This window comes from Arvicanthis niloticus, chromosome 3, assembly GCF_011762505.2.
Source record: "Arvicanthis niloticus isolate mArvNil1 chromosome 3, mArvNil1.pat.X, whole genome shotgun sequence".
Taxonomy (NCBI): Eukaryota; Metazoa; Chordata; class Mammalia; order Rodentia; family Muridae; genus Arvicanthis; species Arvicanthis niloticus.
Window position 1 is genome coordinate 77,796,739 of NC_047660.1, and position 19,995 is coordinate 77,816,733.

At 47.1% G+C, this 19,995-nt stretch overlaps 1 long non-coding RNA gene across 1 annotated transcript; it reads left to right on the plus strand.

The window, feature by feature from the left end:
- The first annotated feature begins 8,231 nt into the window (after window positions 1-8,231).
- Window positions 8,232-18,876, plus strand: LOC117705004 (uncharacterized). The gene is made up of 3 exons (XR_004606409.2): window positions 8,232-8,593; window positions 18,057-18,113; window positions 18,690-18,876. It is a non-coding gene; the product is annotated as an uncharacterized LOC117705004 (long non-coding RNA).
- Window positions 18,877-19,995: the final 1,119 nt, after the last annotated feature.

Here is a 19,995-nt window from a genome sequence, read left to right on the forward strand (position 1 = left end):
CTGATACAAAAGCCTCTTGGCACCAATTTCCTCTCTTGTGCTCCCCGTGGGACATGCTTTCTTGGCATTCATAGTGTACCATAAATGGGCAAGGGTTGTCCTTGGAGTCCCCCAAAAATCCTGTCCAAAATGGTCTCCGGGAAGGTAGGGGTCCAAAGGTTAATGGTGTGCTCTCAGAAATGTGTCTAGCATGGGATGCCACTGGTCACTTAGAGCATAGACAATTTCATATTCTAACAGTCTGATTAGCTACATGGAGGAACTGGGGAGATCCTGAAGCAGAAATCCACATTAACAAGAGGTTCAGTGAGAGAGGCCCAGCTGAAGGAAATGAAAATTCAGTCCTCCAATGGGAATTTCTTAAGCTGCCCGAGTGTGCCTCTCAAATCTCAGATACTAATATATTGACGAAAACAAACAAACAAAAATGGAAGATCAGGCAGCCTCGAGGGTCTGACAGAAATTGCAATGAGGTCCCTGCCTGCTTTGGTTTGTTAAGAAAAAAAAATGTGGCTAACAATACTACCTGAGAAAAAATGTCCCCACAGTCTGGACGCCTGTCACCTATTGTTCCTCTGGAAAATGTCTCCTCTTTTAAGCGTCTGCATGATCGTTAGGAGGAGGAAAGAGCTCAGCCGAGTTTCCTTTATTTATTTATGTCCCTCTGGCTGAATTCTGATGAAGCACAGCATCTGGCTTCTTGGAAAGATGGCTGGGTGGAGAATTAAGGCCCCAGCTACTCACACAGAGGGCACAGACTGGGTCTCAGAACACATTATTGTTCTGACTTCCCTGAAGTGAGTACTACAGGGGCATCTCTCAGTGTCCCCTGGGGATGTTCTCTTCATGGTGTTCAGGTCAGCCCCCACTCCCTGTCTCCCTAGGACAGACTATAAAACTTGGTATCAGGGTAGAGAAACTTGCTCACTCTGGTGGCGATTGGGGTACACACTGATATCAACTCAAAAGGCAAGGTGGTGGCCAGATCAGTATGGGTTCTAGAAACCTCTCCTTTGAAGGAGGCTTCCAGAGCCCAGGGTGAGTTAGCCTGGAGCAGCAGGTCTGTGTGTGTGTGTGTGTGTGTGTGTGTGTGTGTGTGTGGTATGTGTGTGTGTGATATGTGTGTGTGCTGTGTGTATGTGTGTGTGGTATGTGTGTGTGTGGTATGTGTGTGTGGTGTGTGGTATGTGTGTGTGTGTGGTGTGTGTGTGTGTGTGGTGTGTTGGTGTGTGTGTGTGTGTGTGTGTGTGTGTGTGGTGTGTGTGTGCGGTGTGTGTGTGTTGTGTTGGTGCCGATCAGCACAACTTCAGTCTGTGCTGTCTTTTCATCCAAATGAAGCCATGGGTAATGGCAGGTGGAAGGTTCTGTTTCCAAAGAGAGGGTTCCATGATGGGAAATGGAGAAAAGAGACTTTTTCCTACACTCAGATGGTGTCATTAACATCACAGTTGGCACAGCAACTTTGGGAGGCAGCAAGTATCTGTCTGGGGACAGGGCACAGTATAGAGGAGGGTGTGTCACTTACTTTACAGTCACTGAATATGTGCCAGGGATTCAGGGCTAGCCAATCCTTGGTGTGCCTAAGGTGTTATCAGATGAGGTGGACAACTAACACATGAACAGAAGAGGAACACACAGAATTCTTACACTGAGCTGGCAATAAAAACCACAACAGGGATGCTAGTAAGTGACCCCAGGGAACATGGGGCAAGAACTGCTTTAGGAAAGAACAAGGCAGGGTCAGGTGTGCAACATCTCTCTGGTTGTACAAATCTCAGAAACCAATATTCCAAGTGTTGTGGGAAGGTGAAGAGAAGCCAAGGAGAAGCAGCTGGGCCTGGCTCAGCTGGTGGGGCTCCATCCAGCTCTGGCAAGAACTAGTATGGAAAAGTCAAGGTTGTGCAGGGTGGGCACCTTCAGGCACCGGTGTCTATCCCAGCCTGTTGAGAAGGTATTAGTATTAGTATGTGTCTAAGGGTGGCAGGAGGCTGTAAGGTCCCAGATCTGCCCCTAGTGGGTAAAGAGGAGCAGAACAGAACAGAAGTGATAAAATATAAGCTGTGCATTGCTGAGAGCACCCTTCCTGCCCCTTCCCCACAGAACTACAAAAGGAAGTCCTAAAAGTCACATGGAAGCTGAAAGAACTCCAAATAGCTTCAGCAATGATGAGCAGAAAGAACAATGCTTGAGGCATTACAATATCTGATCTCAAACTATACTACAGAGTCACAGTAACCACCACAATGCTAACACAACACCAGACATACAGACCAGTGGAGCAGAACTAGATCCCTAGACCCCAGGTGGGGGTGTGTGCCAACGTGTCTATTAGGGGAAAGACAGCCTTCTTAACAAATAATGCTGGAAAAAGCTAGATATGAAATAGGCTCTCTCTCTCTCTCTCTCTCTCTCTCTCTCTCTCTCTCTCTCTCACACACACACACACACACACACTTCAAATGGATCAAAAGGGCTGAGCTGTAGATCAGTAGTAGCCAGTGCAAGGTTCTGGTTCAATCCTCAGTGCTACAAGAAGAAGAAAAGAGTAAAGAGGAGGAGGAGGAGGAAGAAGGGGAGGAGTGGAGGAGAAGGAGAAGAGGAGGAGTGGAGGAGGAGGAGAAGAAAATGAGGAAGAGGAGGAGGAAGAGGAGAGAAGAAAAATAGATCAAAGATCTTAATTAAATTTAAATCTTAAATTAAAGTGACTTGAAATTAAAAAAACAAAACAAAGGAAACACTTCAATATCTATGCTCAGGTAGTGACTCTCTGGCAATGGTGCAGTAAATAAGTGAGAGAATTGACAAATGGGCTAATTAAACCCCTTCCCACCAGCCTTGTATCGAGGCTCCCTCTTCAGCACATCCGGACCAGCATTTGTCTTCATTGCATTCTCTTAGTGATAACCAATCTGACAGGCGCGAGAGGGAATCTCAATGCAGTTTTGACTTACGTTTCCCTCATGGCTAGGGATGTTGAGTACTTTCTTGAGTATATAATTTTAGCCATTTTGTACTTTAGCATTGGTAGGGGAGATTCCAAAAAATAAAACAAAACCAAAAAATCAAAAAACCAAACCAAACCAAACCAAACAAAAACAAAAAAACCTGAAAGTCAAACTGCTTGGAAATGTGGAAATGTTGTAGCTTTTCATCTCTGCAGGGTGTTTGTCTCTGGCCCATGAAGAAGAGTGAACATGGACCTCAAAGAGTGAGCAAAGCAGGGATTATTAAACAGAAGGAAATGTCCTTAATGGGTGATAGTGGGATGCTTTTTCAGGGTTTTGTTCCTTTATAAGCTTAGGTGGGTTCTGATTGGCTGGTGTGTGTATATGCAAAGTAGATGAAAATTAAGGACCAAAACTGAGTGAATGAATAGAGAAGCTGCTCAGACTGAGAGGGTTCAGTTAGGACCATTATCTGTTCTCAGCTCCTTTGATGCTACCAAGGAAGCTGAGGAGATGATAAGAGGATATAGCTTACGCCCCTTCCCCATTCTCTGATCACAGTTGGGGGCCTTCCTATGTCCATTAGAACCGTCATGTGATCATAAGCTGCAATGCTGCTCCTGAGAAAACATCTAAAGGACTCTCAAGTCGCTATACTGTGGAGACACCCACACAGCCACACTGATTGGGGCCCTCGTCCCAGCAGCCGAGTTATGCAGTCAGCCTTAGGTACCTAGCAATGGCTGACTGACAGAGCAGATGTGGACTTTTGTAGAAAAGGCACAGAGCTGTGGCTTATCCTGTGCCGAGAAAGAGAGCAGATTACAATCACGATGTCACATATTGTCTCTCAAGTGTGGAACTTAGGGGAAATTGATGGACCTAAGAATGAAGTGGGGATACTAGGGATGGTTGGGGGACAGGCAGGCGGGGTGAGAACGGGATGTAGAGGTGGCAAGAAGTACAGTACTTTATGCAGTTAATGTATGCTAATCATAAAAAGAAATGTTCCAGAACAAAATTAAGGAAGGGAGGAACAGAGGGAGGGAGGAATGGAAGGAGGGAGTCAACAGAATTTCTTACTTGAATAAGCAACTCTGAAAGTTTGTCCTGATGAACATCGGGTCCTGGTGGAGAAGGTGACACTGAGTGTCTTCCTGATGCCTTTTGCTCCTTTAGGATTTTTTAAAAAACTTATTGGTTATTTTATTTATTTACACTTCAAATGTTATTGCCCTTCCTGGTTTCCCCTCTGTAACCCCCTATGTCATCCCCTGCTTCTATGAGGGTAGTCCCCCACCCACCTACTCACTCCCACCTCACCACCCTAGCCTTCCCCTATGCTGGGCATCAAGCCTTCATAAGACCAAGGGCCTCCCCTCTCATTGCTCCTTTCTTAATAAAAGCCTTTTCTGTTGTACACCTTTCATGGGCTTCAAGTGAGTCAGGCTCCAGCTCTCTGTCAATCTGACCTCTTATAAATCATGATCTCTCTACAGTGCAAGTTCCCAACTTTGTTCCTAGGACTCCATGTTTCTCTCTATCATCATCATCACCACCACCACCATCACCACCATCATCAACATTGTTATTTGCAGAGCTAGGAGTTGAGTGGAGAGCCTTGAACATGCTTAGTAAGCACTCTTTTGCTGAGCTATACCCTCAGAAGTTCTCACTATGTAGCCAAGGCTAGCTTTAAACTCCTAATTCTCCAACTTCTACCTCTAAAATGTTAGAGTGATGGGCATACACCACCATAGCCAGCAGTACCCCGACACTTCTCAGAGCTAGACCCAAATAACTTAGGGAACATTTATGCCTCAGCAATGTCTTAGCCAACTGAAAAAGCAATGTTCACAGACTGTAAGAAAACAGTAAAAATTTAAATTACATTTCCTTTAAATTATAGACAACCCAGTGGCACATTTATTTATACTTTTTGTGTTTTATTTTTGTTTGTTTGTTGCTGCTGGTGGTGTGTGTTCACCACGTGCGTGTGTGCACGTACGTGTTCATGCCACGGCTGGTGTGTGGAGGCCAGAGGATAACTTGAAGAATTATTTCTTTCCGTCTACTCTTGTTCAGTCTGTCTTCTTGTACAACACGGGGCATCTGCCCAGGGGTTGCACCGCCCACAGTGGGCTGGGTCCTCCCAGATCAGCCAGTAATCAAGAAAGTGCTCCATGGGGTTGCCTACAGACCAATCTGATGGAGACACGTTCTCAACTAAGGTTACCTCTTCCCAACTGACCATAGCTTGTGCCAAGTTGACAGAAAACTAAACAGCAGTTAGAGCAACCAGGGAAGACTCTCTCAAAGTTGGAGCATCCTCAAAGGTCTCTAGTAAGATTGAAGATAGATAGCATGAAGTCCCCTGAGCTAGTAGTTAGTGTAGATTCAGTTCTGAGTTCGAGCCCCGTGAGCCCCATTCCACTATCTGCTTTAGGCAGCAGCATGACTAATACAATATGGAGGGAGGTCTCTGGTTCGATCACTGAGAAACGTTTCCTTCAGGCTACAGAGAGTCTGTGATGGGACCCAGAACTGCAGTCGCCATTTTAGCCCAGGAAAGGTAATAATTCAAACTACAGAGGGGAAAATGTAAGATAAGCTGGCTTCAATAACACGCTTGAATACTGAGTCCTGAGAGTAACCATCTCTGGACTTCCTATTGTGTGAGCTGATACCTTTCCAGAAATTTCAAGCGCTGGAAATCTGGATTTCCTGTTGACCTGCACTCACCAGTTTCCTTCCGGGTAATCCAACAAAGTACATTTAGGAAACAATTCTCTTTATTCAGAGTCTCTGAGGAAGCCCATGATTCTTGGCTCGCCCCGGATCAGTGCAGTTTGCCAAATTCCCTTCTCTGAGGAAACCTTTTTTTTTTTTTTTTTTTTTCCATAGAACCCAATTATATCTCACAGAACACATGTGTGCCAAAAACCACACTTGTGAAAAGCTGCCTTACACCCTACCCCACAGCTCTCGGCCCCCACCGGCCTGCAGAACCCTGTGCACACAGACTCCCACCTCAAAGCACAGAGCCCACATGTGTTTCTGCTCAGTGGGGGAGACTAAATGGAGCCAGATGTACCTGGGCAGCCCACAGCAGAAGCAATGATTTAACATCCTAGGTATGTGGGGATTAGCTTGCCTCAGAGCTCCCATGGAGGGGAGAGCCTTGCTTGCTGGCCTGCTAATGGATTCAGCAGAGATGCCTCACAGGCTGGACACAGCATGTAGCGTGTTTTGTGTAACGTGTGGTGTGCATGACACGTTCTGTCCATGACTGTTCTGGTGTAGGTGCCTGTCGTGGTGTGCATTAGAGCTGCATTCCTGAACACTGTGTGTATGACAGCCCTGGTCACGATGGCCATGCAGCGACTGAGACCTTTTGATGATTCTGTCCATGAAAACTGTACCTTGTTCCTGTGATGACCATCACTGCTTTCCCATGGCTCCTGGAACAGGACCTGCTTTGATTGCTGTTCTCCACTGAGGAACCCTGTGGGGAGCACCCCATCTGCCTTGTTCTTTCATAGCCCCAGCCTGAGGATCCCTGAACCTGCTGGGTTTGTTTTTCTTTTCTTTTCTTTTCTTTTCTTTTCTTTTCTTTTCTTTTCTTTTCTTTTCTTTTCTTTCTTTCTTTCTTTTTTTTTTTAATTGCATGACCAGCCATTTACTGCAAGACCATAGCTATCCCTCCCAAACTAAAGCTCAGAGACCACTCAACACATGATTTTCCAAATGACATCCTTTGGGGTTCTTTGGTGTTTGGAATGTACTTGAGCCAGACTTGTGTAGGGATGAAGAAGGTGAGGTTCCCTGTCCCAGTCAGACCAGGCTAGCTCTTGCTTATTCTCTCTATCCAGGAAAGCCAGTTAAGCTACCGACTGGCAGGCCTGTATTTTTACCACAGATGAGGTCTTCTTTCTGAATGTTCTAGAATCCCTGGAGAGTTGTGGGCCAGTGGAGGGGGTCCTGGGGAGATACAGCCACAGCCCACAAAGTCAGCTATTTATTCTCCCTGTTGGCTTTGCCTGGTGTGACCCAGGAAAATGTGGCCTGCCCAACGTGTCTGCAAGGCAGTTAGGCAGCCACACATAGCATGCTTCTCAAACTCTGGGCCCCTGGCGAGGAAGCAGGAGGCAGTCGAAGTTCAACCTCGGAGGTAGCCTGTGTTTTATTTGCTCAGCTGTGGTCAAAGGCCAGTGCTGGCCACCCACACTGGGCTCAGCAACTTCACCTGAGAACTGTGCTTTTAACTCCTGGGGTTACCTAATCTGGGTCTTGTGATGCCCAGTGTCATGGATTGGTGTGGATCCAGCAGTAGGTGCTTCAAGGGACTCCGTCAGGCACAGTGGACACATGCCTGTGGCCTGGTACTCTTGACACCCACCAAAAAAATAAAGGTTTAATTTCTCTTAAAAATTGAAAGAAGAAAATTATTTTTTGGATCAAATCTTTTAGTAGAACATGTTATTCATATGTGCCCTAAGACGTTTGTAAACCAATATTACTGTGTTGTAGTGGCTCCGTATCTGTAGAGGAAGGCCTGTGCTTCAAACACTGTTGCTGAAGTCAGGATAAAGGCATGAGGTATCCTGAGGCTGTGACAAGGAATTTCAGGATTTTATTAGCTTGGATGCTGTAACTGTGCCACCAAATAGGGTGTGTGCATGGGGGCTGCTGTTAAACAATGCAAACTTGTTCTGTTGTTTCATCACCCTTGAGGGGCCTGATAGGGTATCAGTAGGGTTGGTTTCTTCTGAGACCTTTGTCCTTCCTCATACATAGCAATCTTCTCTCCTCTCTCCCCCTTTGTGTGTGTGTGTCTGTCTGTGTGCACGCCTGTCTGTCTGTCTGTCTGTCTATGTATTCCTTCATGGAAACATCAGTCATACTGAATTTAGAGCTACCCTAATGGCTTCATTTTAACAGAATCATCTCTTTCAAGACCATGTCTCTAAACACAGCCCCATTCTGGGGTCCTGGAATTTAGAACTTCAAAACTTCAATGCAGAAATTCGAACTCAGTTTTAAATAAAGTATGTTCACTCCATATTCTTCCCCTGAAATTCTCCCCCTCCCTCTCTCCCTCCTTCCCTCAGTTCTCTGCTATTAGAGAGAACACTCTCCAACTCCCTGTTCACTCTACAGTCCTTCGAGTCAGCTGATGTCACGACTGGCTTTGGACAAGCTAGGGCTGCCAGATGGGACACAAAGGACTGCTTGTGCTGGGAGTGGACTGAGGTCTCTTCCCTTTGGATGCCAGAGCTTGATCTGGCTGCACTTGTGGATACTGGTGTTCTGATTCTAGGGGCCATTAGGTGGAGTCGTGAGCTGATAGAACCCACCGGGACAAAGAAAGCCTGGTCTACCTGCTCCACTCTTCTCTGCCCATCCCCACAATGCACGTGTTATAGCGTCTGCCTTGGCGTGTCTTGATAGTGAAAGGGCTACATTCCCTGAACAGTAGAGGATGTGGGCAGGTCTCTGGAATACCAGGGATTCTTACTGTTTTACTAGGGCTTTGCAGGGAGAAGGAGTTCAGAGACTCCGGGAGACAGCCTCCAGCCACTGATGTTTCAGAGAAGCTGCAGAGTGAGCTCCACTCTCTGGGAAGTCCAGTGCCTCTCTTAAGCATGGTAAGCTGATAGCTTTGGTGAAATTAGCTTGGATTTCAGATAGGAACTCCAGAGGGTAATATAAAAATGAAGACAAAAGAGGAGGAGGAAGAGAGAGGGAGGAAGAGAGAGGGAGGAAGAGAGAGGGAGGAAGAGAGAGGGAGGAAGAAGAGATGGGGAAGAGAAGGAAGAGGGAGAGGACATAGGAAGGAAGGAGGAAGGCAGGGCAGAAGAAGAATAGAAGAAGAAAGGGGATGGAAAGGGGGGAAGAAAAAGAGAAGAGGAGGAGAGAGGGAGGAAGAGAAGATGTGGTGCCATAGAAGTAAGGCTGTCTGAGTTGTATTCTCTTGTGCTTGCCCTGGTGTGATGACCTGACCTCCAGGCTCTCCAATGTGGATTCACAAACCTTATCACAAGTTAGTAATCTTGTCCTGGTGAATGACTTCAGATTCGGAGTTGTGGTGGGGGCATGGATGTGGTCATTCCAGAGCTAAGACAGATACTTATCCTGGGCCAGGAAGGGCAGAGCCATAGAACTAGTCTGGGGTCTGGTGCCCCTACCTGAGGAGCAGGTGACACAGGAGGAAAGGAGCTATACACTCTAGCATCTCTCTCTCTCTCTCTCTCTCTCTCTCTCTCTCTCTCTCTCCCTCCTTCCCTCCTTCCCTCCCTCCCATGTATAAAGTAGTAGAGCTGGAAGCTGGAGGGCTGGAATTAGCTCTCAGCAGGGTTGTTGGACCAGATGGGTCAATGGTCTTAATGCATACCTGCCCCTGTGTTCCAGTCTCAGGGCTGGGGTGTCAAAGACAGGAAGACAAATCACAGATGTCCTGAAGTAGGCAGTCTGCTATAAGCCATGCTCATGTCCCCTCTGGAATAATCTTGTACTTTTTTTCCCTCATCATGAAAAGAGTTGAACTTATTATTTAAAATATATACAGAAAATATAGCCAAGTGGAAAAAAGGTAGACTTAATCCCAGTAAATTCCCTACCCAGAGACAAGCACTGTCAGCACTGTGGTCTTTCCTTTCTCCCTGGACCACTTCCCGTGTGACAGACATAGCAATTCAAATGCAGGGCAGAGTGACAGAGGCCTTCTTTGAAGCCCTCACAAACACAGCAGAGGTAGTCAGTAGTATCAATTTTACCTCGCCTGTGACATCACTTTATGGTAGCTGAGCCAGGGCTCATAAGGAAGGCCACCCTGTCTTCAGAAACAAGGTCAGCTTTGTCAGATAGCAAGGTGGCAGGCAAGGTACTTTAGATGGATGAAGGAAACCAGCTAAGTCATAAAGGTTAAGGCCAAGTCCGTGGCTTTTTCAGCATTGGAGAGCGGCCAGAGCAAATGGATATGCACTGGGCGTGGGCCTGTGTACCATGCATGTGTTAGGGTGGGTAAAGGGGAAGCAGCAAAGATGAGCTGGCTGTAGTCAGTCTTCTAGAGCCATGACATATTAGACATAACAGCTCAAGCTGTCTCTCCAAGGCTTCTGGGAACTACTGAAGGTGTGTGTGTGTGTGTGTGTGTGTGTGTGTGTGTGTGTGTGTGTGCGTGCGTGTGTGTGTTATATGTGTATCAACATATTCATGTGTGGGCATGTGTAGACAAGGGTGCCCATGTACATGTGTGTATTAGTGGACTATGAGTCCATGTCTGGTGTCTTCTGCAGTTGTACTACCCCCTCTCTTGAGTCATGGCCTCTTACCACATCTGGAGCTCATTAATCATTTATGTTGGTCAGTCAATGAGTTCCAGGGAGCTGCTTCTCTCTGCAGCCCCAGTGTAAGTACAGATGCTTGCTGTTCTCTCCCGTGTTTTACCTGGAGACTGGGGATCTGAACTCAGGTCTGCATGCTTATAACACAGGTACTTCACAGGCTCCTCAGTTACAAATGGATCTTTTAGTGAGACACTAGACTCCATATGGAGGGATCGCAGAGGCCACCATGGGATTCTTTGATCCTCTGACCCTAGTTCATACCCCAGTAAAGGGAGTGGAGCCAAAGTCTGGTGGGTTTGGGAAGGTTACAATATCCCCAGATGCTCCTGTATCACAGTGTCCCACATAGAATGATGAAGGTCTGAATACTCTAACCCGTCCAGAGGGATGAGGGAAGCAGGATCTAATTTAACAGCAGCAGCCTCTACCCAGTCTCCTCTCTAAAGCCAGGCTCAGCTGTCTGAGGGTACATCTGTTTGCTTCATTTCCAATATGAGAAGGGGCCTTTTCGTGACTAAAACTGGGTTGACATTGCATAAGTTTTCACTTGGGTGCTCTCTGGGATGACTGGTGCCATGTGATATGATCAGTCACGTTTGATAGGTGGCCCACTTTCTGCTCTGTCCCATGGGCATTAGGAAATATTAAATAGACATTGCATACCTGGCTCAGCTATCATGAAGTGACATCACAGGGAGGTAAAATTGATACTACTGACTACCTCTGCTGTGGTTGTGAAGGCCTCAGGGCTACCAGTGGAACCTTTATATCAAGAACCTTTGTGTCTAGCATGGACACATGGTAGGTACGTGCAAATATAGGAGTGTAGTTCACAAATAACCACAAGTGAGAACAAATATCTGATGGCCTATGGTTGGGAACGAGTGAATCGGTGTAGCTTATCTTGCAGAAAAGCAAAGGACAGTGAATTTTGCTTGTAATTTTTGTCCTTCATGAGTTGAGGCTGAATGTTGCAGGCTATCCCAAAAAGAGGCTCTAGAACAAGACTGAATGTAACTTCACAAGGGAACATGTTTGAAAGAGTAAAGTACAGAGAGAGGGGGAGAGAGAGAGAGAGAGAGAGAGAGAGAGAGAGAGAGAGAGAGAGAGAGAGAGACTTTCAGCCAACATGGAGGGCTGAAGCTAGGAGAGGAAGGGAGGGAAAGGTGAAGAAGGAAGCTTGAAACTGGCACGGGTCTGAGAAAATCTGGACCAGGTTGATGAAGGGGATTTCGCAAGTAACATTGTTCATTAACAAAACCCCACCTTAAGCATGGTGGCCCTACCCTAAAATTCAAGTTATGGATATCTGCTTCAAATGGACGCCAGCCTCATGGGAAGCAGCTGAGAGAGGCAGGTGTGGCTTGCATGAACATAGTGTGGGGACCCAGAGGGCACAGTTAGTGGTTGTCAGCCAACTCTACTCCACAGCCAAAGACCTGGGCGGGGGCTCCTGGCTGCTGTGGCAGACTCCATTGTAGAATCTAGCCCTGAGGACTAACACGCTGTGGGGAAAAAAAGAGGAATTCCTTAGAGTACCTCAGTGCTGACAGAGTCACTAGTATGTCAGCCTCACTGCTCATAAGCTCAGGTCACAATAGGATGTGTCCAGTCTAGTAGAATTTCAGAATGTAAATACCTGAATACCACCAGAACCAAAGACCAGAACAGGGGTAGCTGCTCAGGGTCTGGGCCTGGACATCCTTCCCTCAGTAGGCAGCTGTGAGGTATGTGTGCTGATGAGTTCACTTGCACAAATGATTCCTGACTTACCCAATAAACTCATGCTACGTTAAAGCAATGGGTTGAAAATGCAGTGAACATGCCTAGTGTACGGAACATCCCAGCACAGCGCTGATCATGGCTGGTGAGACTCAGGGCTGCGGCTTGATGCAGTGCCCAGAATGGCAAGAGTCACCATTCACTACCAGTCTGGGAGAGGAAGGAAATTAAAACCAGAAGTGTGGCTTCCATTGAATGGACATAGCTTCCGCCCCAAAGTGAAGCTGAGAAGCTGTAAATCAAACTGTCCTAAGTTGGGGGCCAAGATTTCGAGTAAGATGATGGATTAGAAACTAAGTCTGTGAGATCAGATGAGAAGTGAGGATTTCAATAAAAGCAAAACAGTAGATCCCATTTCTATAAGAGGAAGAAAACAGAGTATGCCTTGGTGGGACTTTCTTTTCTGAGATGCCCATATCCTAGCTGCTTACATTGTGTGCGGTTCAGCTGGAGCTGCCAGTACATGCGTGGGTACCAGGCAGAGAGAGAGGGTCTTAGCTGTGGATAAGGTGTGCAAGGAGAGTGGGTCAGCATGCAGCAGGCTGTGGAGCTTCCAGGTGTGACACGGAAGCCCAGAGCTGAGCCATCTTCAGAGCCGCCATTCCCTGGCTGTGCTTTGCAGGATCTCAGAAAGTATGGTGCTGAGCTTGATTTGGTACCCTGACAGCCTGAACAAAGGCAAGCACAGGTGCCAAGCCTTCCATGAGATGGGGAACACTTGCCTGTGCGTCATCTTTCTCACTTGCTCAGCAGGCCAGCATCACTTCCTTCCCCCTCTCCCCCTACATTGACATCAGCATTTAAGTGAGACTGTTTCTTACTGCCCTGTGATCCATATTGTCTCTGCTTTCCGCTTCCTCCCATACCATCAAGCAACAGGAGGCCTGGGCATGGTCTTCCAAGGGCAGAAAAACTGCCAGAGGGTAAGATCCAGAAGCAAGAGCTTAGTATAACCTGCTCATGCCAGCTCAGTAGTACTTTCTGGGGATCAGGACTGGGGCATAGAGCTAAGGAACGCCCCCTGGATGATAGGCTACTTGGCAGACACAGTGTACAAGATCTTGAGAAGTAAGGGAGGAAGGTTGGGCAGGCCTGTGACCGGCTAGCAGGATAAACCCAACCCTGAGTGAGGCCATGACTGCAGGGACATTGAGACAGTCGTGAAGCTAACACTTGTACAAGACAGGATGTGAAGACAAAGAGAAGGTTCTGGAAGGAAAGTGGCTGAGTGCAGCCACTTACAGAACCAGGGCTCTTGTCTGATGTATGGGCAGGATGTAGGCTCAGGGGACAGAACTCTTATTCCTTCTCCCTGTGTCCCTTTTAAGCCTGGTCCAGGGCCAGCCTCAGGTGACATGAATGAGTCCCCTCCCATGATCCAGCTGGCAGATGAGTTGGCACTGTCTCTGCCCTAAGCTCCTCAGACGACTAGACTGCATTTGGCCTTCAGGCTGCCACAGAGTCTGGCTACCCTCTCTTTTGGAGGCAACGGAGGAAGAAGCAGCAGTGAATACATTAGCTTAGTGCTGTTCTCTGGAGGGTATGGAAGGGATTATCTGGCTGCTTTGCCACTTCCTGGCTTTCCAGAACCACCCCTTTGGGACTCAATCCAAGGAAGCGAGTGATACCATCATTAAGCATTGGGAATTAGGATTTCCTAGCTCCTCCTCCACTGTGTGTGCACCTAGTCAAGACTCATGGGAGAGCAGTGAGCAGGAAGGGCCAGGCCGGGCTTCAGCTGGGGCCTCTGGCTGACCTGGAGAATGCTGCTTTCATCTGAGGACTCTTCTGATCTGGCCCCTCCAATATGATGACAGAACATGATCCAAGCCTGTGCCTGAATGTTCCCTGGCACTCTCCAATTCTCCATTCTGCATCGCCTCTCCTGCCCTATGATACTGTGACTTGTCTTGTGGGAAAATGACAGTGATCACCAAACATATGAAAACTAAACTAATGGCGACCTTTATTCTAGTTTTATTTCTGTCGCTGCGACAAACACCCTGATGGAAAGCAACCTTTGGGAAAAAAGAGATTATTTCAGCTCACAGTTCCAGATTGTGATTCATCATGGAAGCCAAGGTGATAGGTGCTTAAAACAGCCAGTCACATCACTTTGGGTCAAGAGCAGAGAGAAGTGTCCACAGCACTTCTCTCCTCAGCTCACTCTCTCTATTTGTGTACAGTCTTGGATGCAAAACCAGACAATTGTACTTCTTAAAGTAGGCTCAATCCCCCCACATAATTTACTCAATATAACGCCCCACAGCCATGCTCACAAACCAAGTTGATCTAGACAGTTCCTTGCTGTGATTCTTTTCTTAGATGATTCTAGATTGTGACATATTGACAATTGAAATTAACCATCCCAGCCACCTTTGTGAGAGAATGCTGTGGGTTCCTCTCTCTGAAACTAATGGTTAAATCCACCTATTTTCGGGCAATAGTGCAGATTTTTTTTTTGTCCCCAGGAACGGGAGGGCATGGGATCTCAGATGCTGGTTCTTGCTCCATGTGTTCTCCACATCCTGTATTGTTCAGAGAGCACCTGTCCTTTCTGTGTTGTTCAGTAGCTGTAGCTATCTGTAATTCTACCACCAGAAAGAAATACCTATTTTATTGCATCTTATAGGTCCATCCCCCTATTGTGGTCTTGCAGACCCTCAGGCCCTAGGGACCAAGGACCCAATACAGTGAGGTGCCAGTGCCCTATGTGTCAGAGAGTTGTGTATGGACAAAGGCAGACCTGGGGAGCCATCTGGGTCTGTTTGGGGCTCTGTCCTCACAGAGTAATAGAATGTCCTCTTACTGCAGCCCCTCTGTCAGTCACTCCAGCAGCTTGGGTACACAGAGCGCACTCCCTCAAGAGACCTAGTACTTTATCTCAGAGTCCCTAGATCAACCCCAGTGCTGTCAAATCTGTGAATAATTTAAACCAGACACCAATAAAAATATCCAAGACACAATACTACCCTTCGAGCATCCAAAGGATGCTACCTGCAGCCTTCAGAAACCCTTGATTTCCCTTTGTGTCAAGTTTGGTGTTTGCCTCCCCCACCCCCACTGCAGTATCAGGTAGACCTCATGCTGCCCTTTACATGGTAATGGGTCTTTTGAAAATGAGGAAACAAGGGTACCTTGGGCAGGCAGGCTGGTGGGCCAGAGGGGGCCTTGAAAGGCAGAGAGCATGTCACTTCCTTTGACCTCAGCATACCATCTGACACCTCCCAAGTCTGTCTACTGCACTGATGGGTGAGAATTACCGTTTGCCCCAAATAACCTACTCCTTAGACACAGAGAACTAAAGTGTTGGGAAATGGCCATCCAGACATAAAGCCTGGTTCCCCATTACCATGGCTACTCACAGACCCACCATGGGAGGAATTGATGAACCCTAAACACTGTGTGGCTCTTCACACACCATGGGTAGAGGCCCTTAGTAGATGCTTGAGGGATAAGCAGGTTTATGGTCAGAAAGCCTGGGAACCACTGAGTCAGATGAGGCCAAGCAAGCATCTTGAGAGCATTAAGTATACTGCTATGTCTTGATGCTGTCCTGGGGGTTGTGGTATCCAAGGCCCTCTAACTCAATTTGCTCCGTGCTGTCCCTTCCCTTGGCAGCACGACAAACATCATTTGTTGGTCAGCAGCTTCCCCTTGGAACGTGAGGCTCTTACTCTGGAAAAGGCACCCTGAGAAGAACGAGCAGATGAAGGCACAGGGATGGGCACAAGAGGTATTTCTGGCAAAGATGTCTTTGTCCAGATTGTAAGGAGAATGAGGCATAAGAGGTGGAAAAAGGTTCAGTAGTGCAGGTGGGTGCTATAGTTTTGATCTATAATGTTCCTCAAAGCCCAATGCATTGAAGGTTTAGTCCTCAGCATAGCACTAACTGGGAGGTTGTGGCACCTTTATGGGGGGGGGGGTCCCCCTAGTAGGGAACCTTTATGTCACTAGGAGTTGTTCTTGGAATTGAGGATAGTAAGATACCCCTCTCTTTTTCTTTGTCTCCTACCCACAATTCAAGTGGTTTTGTTCCTTTACACGTTCCTATTGCAATAGACTTCCACAGGTCCAAAGTAATATATCTAAAGCATAAGCTAAAAAACAAAACAACAACAAAAAACAAAACAACCCCCCCCCCCTTTTTAATATGTTGTCTTGTCTCAGGGACTGTTCTAACAGCAAAGAACTGACTGGCACAGTAGTCACCCTTACTGGTAATGGGTGAGAATGGCATATGTCCAATTTGGCTGAGGCTGCTTCACTAAATTGAGAAGAGAAAGGTGACACATTAGGTGGCTAGACAGAGACTAGATCTGTTTGTAGGGCTTAGAGATGGGGACAGTAGGCACAGGGCACTGTTTACAGACCTCTCCGTTACTTTGGGGAACTCACTGTGTTCTAATGAAGGCTGATGTCTGACAGAGAAAGGTCTCTGCCAAACCCAAGGCTGAAGGCCTCCCCTTCACAAAGGGTAGGCAGCATTCTTCCACACATTCCTTCCTGACAGGCAAGAGGTGCCACAGGAGAGAGATGCCATTCTGTTTCTAAGATTGCCCAAAGATTCCAAAAACCTTCCGCTCAGCCTCAAAGCCAGGGGAGAAGAAGAGAGAAGTATGTGTTTCAGGCCTGGGAAAACCTGGATGTGCACAGCAGAGAAGGCAAGACTGTTAATTAAAACCCACCTGGGACTGTGCCAAATGGGAGAGAGAGACTCGGGGCCAGGAGCCTGGGCTAAGAGAAGGAGGGAGGAGGTAGCGGTCTATTTATAAGCCACTTCTGGCACGGTCTGCCCAAGTTCTTCCAACTAAGGAAATGCTCCCATCCTTGTCTGAGACAGCATCTGATCACTGTGGTTTTGGTTGAAGACAGTTTTAGCCTTCTGCAGACACACGTAAAATCTATATCCACTGCCCAGTGGGGGGGGGGCAGAAAAGTCTTTCTGGGGGATGCAGACTTCCCTTGTGGGTCAAGTCTAGGATGGTCCCAGCACTGGTCTGGGTCAGAGCTCTGAGCATCGTTTCAGCCTAACCTTGCTGTCTGTCTGCTGGACAGAGTCTCCTACCCTGGGGCAGGGTCCATCAGACCCCTTCTCTTCTCACAGGGCCTGTACTAGGTCATTACTTCCTGAATTCATTTTCCCCTGCTTGGTTTTATTTACTCGACGTTGCACTGATTGTCCCAGGCCTAGCCCCCAGATGCATCTTGGGTATATAATGGCATATTGGAGGTGAGAATAAGATACAGCTTTCTCTGCTTCCCTTGGGTGATTACACATATGCCTGGCTAGGAAGCCACCCCTCAAGGACATTGAGGTACATGCTGGAGCCTCTCAGTCATTTTCAGGAGTAGAAAGAATTCCCTTCTCAGTACGTGGACCATCAGTGTGGACCAGGCACAAGCTCTGTCCACATTTGCTTCAGTGCTTTCTTCCTGATCACACGGGTGGCCTGGAGACAGGTGACACTCTATGTTTCTCTTTCTTATTATCTAATTCTAAACTTAATTATGTCTCCCCTAAGTAGTGTGTTGATACCGCCAGGTGTGTTGACACCCCCAGGTTTCTAGATGTGTCTTGTCTAGAAGTCAAGATTTTACAGAGTTGAGCTGGTTAAAATGTTGACTCTTAAGGGGCTACTGAGTCAGGCTAACTGACTTCTTGTATGAAGAGGAAGTGTGGATACAGGGACAACAAGGAGGGAAAACAAACATAAAGGCTCATAGGGAGGAAACACAGCGTGATGGAGTACTGTATCTACCAACTAAAGAGTCCCTAGAACAGCAGGCACCAGCAGCCAGGAAAGATTCTTCCTAGAACCCCAGTGAGCACAGCCTCATCAGCAACCTGCTTAGCACCTGTATCCTCCAGAGTGGTGGGACTGTGTATATGTGTTGTTCGAAGCTACTCATTTGTGGGATTTCATTACAGCAGCCACAAGAACAAATGCACATCCATCTTTCCCTTCTGGTTTACCAGGGCAGCCAAGAGAGGAGGCCGTGGAGGAAAAGGAGTGCTTTCTACAAAAGTGGTAAGGTAGGTGCCTAAGCTACCACGATTTGAGGGGGGCACTGTGTTCTTATGGTCTTTTCCTGTCTCAGACAACCCAGGGCTCTATCAATTGACTTTTTGTCTGTCCTTGGCTCTGGGGAAGCCTGCGCCCTCTCTCTTACTGCAATAGGGACCTATTGACTGCTTACCTCACTCCACTCTACCCCCATCTTGAGCTCTAGTCTCAATAGAGCATCTCCCAGCCCTAGTCCTAGAGGAAACGAATCCTTCTGGGATTCTTTCTGCCGCTGTAGGGTTGAGTGGGCTCCTACAATATAGCTGACCCCCAGCTGGACAGTGAGGGGCTGGTCTCCCTTTTCCTTAGGTACCCCAATTTTGAGAAGAACATGGGGCATAAAGGACACAGTCATTATGGCCCTGTGTGTGCCTGACAGAGGTCCTCATACTTGCATGGAAGTTCCTTCTCTTGTGCTTAAACAGCATGTAGGGGGATGGAGGGGGGAGGATTAGATAGTCTAAGCGCCTCTTAGTGCATGTGGAAGGAAGGATTCTGGATGCTTCCTCTTGCGATATAAGAGTTCTCTCATTCATTATTCCTAGTTTGGAGATTTCAGTTGAGAGAATTCATCCCTGGCTTGTTTCATAGAAGACCAAGTCCTGTGTTTGGGATCAGCAACACCCTCTCTCATAACTGCAGCCACAGGGGACAGGGAAACCCGTAGGATGAACTGGAGGCTCTGCAGGCTTTTGGACCCAAGCCCAACATGCCATCATTCAATTATGGGCCCCAGGTAAGTCAGCCAGCCTTTTGAGGCCTCTGCTTTGATCTAGGGACAGATGGGATGAAGGAAGTCCCTGCAGCAGGAATGGTGCCTGCTACAGTACAGCCCAGGGGTGCACAGCCCCAAGCCTCCAGGTCTGGGGTCAGTCACAAGCCTTTGGTCAGAGGAGGTATGAAGCTATCACCCTGGCAGATGCTGAGGACTTCCCCAGCCTTGTCTGTCACACATATGATTGAGGTTCTGAGCATCTGTCTGGATGTGCAGGAGCTACTTATACCAGCTTAGACTGTGACACCAAGGATCAACAGAAAAAGAAAAGGATGTGGGTAGTTTAAGATCTGAAGCCAATCGTGATGGCTACTAACTAGTTTCTACGTTAGAAAAGCTTAGATCTAGATTCTTATGTGACTTATGCCAATAGCAGTTCTACCCAGAACTCTTAAAAATAAATGATATGTGCATTTAGCTGTGTGTTACAGAGCAGTCTCGGTGAGGTCAGAGAGCAACATCTGGAACCTCTCCTTCCTCTTTATCAAGGCAGATTCTCCCTTGTTGATCCTGCCATGCTTCTATTTCAGGTTATCTGACGCATAAGCTTCTAGGTTCTTCTCCCATCTCTACCTCCTATTTCATAGTAGGAGTACTGGAATTACAGATATATGCCACCACACCCTGATTTTTTTTTTTTTTTTTTTTTTTTATATCATCAGACTGAGCAGCAATCGCTTTTACCTGCTAAGCCATCTTGTTGCCCCAAACATATGCATCTAAAGGGAACAAAATTATCATGGATTCCCCAGTGTCATCTAACATTATTTTGATCACATTGTTATTTAAATAGACACAGACATAGGAGTAAGTATAAATTCCTTGTGCTTTCAGCGCTCGTGCAGCTATAAAACCAAAACACAATTACAAATTAAACGCAAACAAAACTACAAAGACCATTAAAATTCAAATTAATGGCATTAATTTAATATGACAGATGATGTTTTGCAGAAGTGAAACAACTAGTGTTGGGTATAGTAACAGAAGGCTGTCCCAACCGAGGGTCTGTTTGCTATCAGCTGCATTGTCTTGGCGGTGGCACGTGCTGCATCCTCATTAGTGCTATTATCAATATT